We start from the raw sequence: 2931 nt of genomic DNA, 5'->3' as shown, positions 1-2931 counted from the left end.
TGAAAATGCTTGGTTTTTTTCCTCCACTCTTCCTTAGTGAACTTTGGGAAAAATCAAACACATAACATTTCAGTAAAGCAAGATATAATGATTAGTTTGTACTTCAGCATTCTTCTTAGAGCATCTCAAAGCACTCCACTGAAATTTGTCATTAAAATCTCATGACACTCCTTTGTAATAGATGCAGCAAATAGCTTTGATAGGTCTGGAAACCTGAGACAGAAAGAATTTGAGTAAGTTGGCCAAGTTCGTAAAGGAAGTCTGTGTTAGAATTGGGATTAGAGCACTAGTTTCCTGATGCCCAGGGCTGTACTCCAGCTGTCGAGAAGTTGCTTCCACAGGAAAAGTACAAATGACGACTATGACTGCATTTAGCCTATCTCAAATTAAAAACTGAAATAGAAGCTCTGACAGATGACGCATCTGGAAGAAGAGCACATGTCTCTCGTTCTATATGTAGACCTTCAACAGTAAAACACTGGAGCCTGTGAAACTGTACTTTATTGCTGCAAATTTATTATCCCACCTCCAACAGGACTTTGATTCCATAAAGTGATGACTGGATTATAAAGAGGTGCAATTATTGGATGCATGAGTATGCTAGAGGGAAAATTCCCTGTCTGACACTGGGAATGTGGTGCTTTGATGTCCATGGGTGAATGCTACAGGACACTTTGTACTCTTCTGTTTGCACCGGATTAAAATTACTGAGGAATGATACAACGATATTCACAAGTTCACATCTTTTTTTGCAATCCTGAAATAAGCATGTTAAGACTTTTTTTTTTAAGAGACCAGTAAATTGCCATTGCATCATACCCATACAAACAGACTTTATTAGTCAGGGACTTTGTTTTTCTTTTGACTAGAAATATAAGGTATAGACATAGCTCTTTCAATTTAGGGCTTATGTTTGGCTGCAGATAATGCAGAGTAAGTCCTGTGTGTGTGGTGTATTTATTTCCTCTGAATTAGATGTGCTTTGGGCAAAGTGTGGGTGGGTGGGGTAGGGTCCAGTGAAACAAGGACATAAAGACCTTTCATGAAGTTGTCACTTTTATGTGGAGCGATACTTTGTGCATACAGCTCTATTTTTTATGTTTGTTTCTGTCTTTCTGTACAAATGTATTTTATAGCAGTTTGATGCTACTAAGTTTTCTCTTCATATTTGGGAATTACTCAGAATTTTTTTTAAAGAATTTTTTTAAAATTATATTTGCTGGCAGATATGCTATAAGCAAATGACAAGAAGGTCATAAAGGGCCTAGTGTAGAACTTGGGCAGTAAACATGCATTAGGATAAGGTTTAAGAAAAGAGGTTTTCCTGTAAGTCTTTGTTCAGTCACTTGCAGTTTTTCTCACTGGCCCAACACGTTGGGTTAGAGGTGATGCACCTTGTTTTAGAAACCTGCTGAATTTATTTTGATGGCACATGAAGAGTGAGCATTCACTCCAAAGATGACCCCTTACCCTCAGCTCCCTACATACTTCATTTTAGTATATGTTTTGCAGTATTGACAAGGGTGGGTATTTGGTTTTACATGCTCATGTCATCAGGCTGGATTACAGGACCAGAAGGACATACCAGGTTTGCTGACATGTCAGCCAAGTCTCTCCCCAAGTGCACAGTCATATTTGAATGTGGATAGCAAGACAGCAAAGCCAGCCATCACTGGTGTGGGTATGATGAAAAAAGAACGTGTCTCTTCCGGCTATGAATATCCTAAAAGCAAGACTAAGGTGTGCAGTGAGTGACTTCTAAGGCCCGTAGCTATGGCGGAGACTTCCTTCTGCAGGACGGTTGTGTGGTTCCCTGTTTGGGGTGCTGGTGCAAAGTCCAGAAATGTTCCTTGTCCAGAAACTGCTATTACTTCGCATAGGCCTCCCCCCACCATTTCTGCACCACCCCACCCGAGTCCTGGGGCCGTTTGTCTGTCTGCATACGCTGTAGTTACCGCAAACCCGGGAGAGGAGCCCGCAGCAGTCGTGGCTACAGGGTTCCGTCCCGGTCCTTGTCGGCGGGGCTGGGGCTCGAACCCGCCGCCTCCCTACTTCGCTCCAGGCAAATCGCTCCCCTCCAGCGGAGAGGTGCGACTGAGTGCGATTGATGGCGGGGAGAACCAATGGCCGCCGTAAGGCCGCCTTAAAGCCCCCTAGCAACTGAGCCGCTGTGTCCCGCTGAGAACACAAGGAAGGGGGCGGTCGAGGTTTGCCTTCCCCCAATGGAAGCCGAGGAGGGCGGGGCTAGTGCTTTTTTGTGCACCAATTGGCGAATGCAGGGAGGCTTGCAGCTTCCTCGTAGAAGCGAGGGAGGGGCGGGGCTACCATTTCGGCGTGCCAATGAATGCTGAGGAGGGCGGGGGCGGAAACGAACCGCCCAATAGTGGGGTTGGGGGCGGGGCTCGGCGTTCTGTCAGAGCGCCGCGGCGGCGGGCAGGGTGAGCGGCGGCGTGAGGCGGCGGCGACGCGCTGACAGCCCGCGGTCGGGGCGGCAGGTGGAGGAGCGGGACGGAGCCCCCGCGGCCGCCCCGCTGAGCGCCCGCTGCTCCGCCCGCTGCTCCTTCGCGTTCCCGGGCAGAGCCGAGCGCCCCGCGTGGAGAGGGTCGGGCCCTCCGTCGGAAGAGACGGTCGCCTTCGTTCTGTCACGACACAACGCGCGCTGCCGCCGTCCCCCGCCGCTGACACCGCCGTTTCCCGTCGCCGCAGGAGGCCGCCCTGAGAGCCCCCCTGCTCCGGCCGCGGCGAGGGATGGCGCGGCGGGCGCTGCCGCCGCTGCCGTGACGGGACCGCGCCGCCGCCTCCCGCCTCCCCCCGGCGAGCGCCGGGCATGCCGCTGCCTGCCCGCGCCGCTGCCCGCCGCGGTGACCTGGCCCCCCCGGGCCCCGGGATGGGCCGCGGGAGCTGAGCCGTCGGGGAGGCTGGGGGGAGCGA

This window comes from Gymnogyps californianus, chromosome 19, assembly GCF_018139145.2.
Source record: "Gymnogyps californianus isolate 813 chromosome 19, ASM1813914v2, whole genome shotgun sequence".
Lineage (NCBI taxonomy): Eukaryota > Metazoa > Chordata > Aves > Accipitriformes > Cathartidae > Gymnogyps > Gymnogyps californianus.
Note: the sequence above shows the minus strand (reverse complement) of the source record.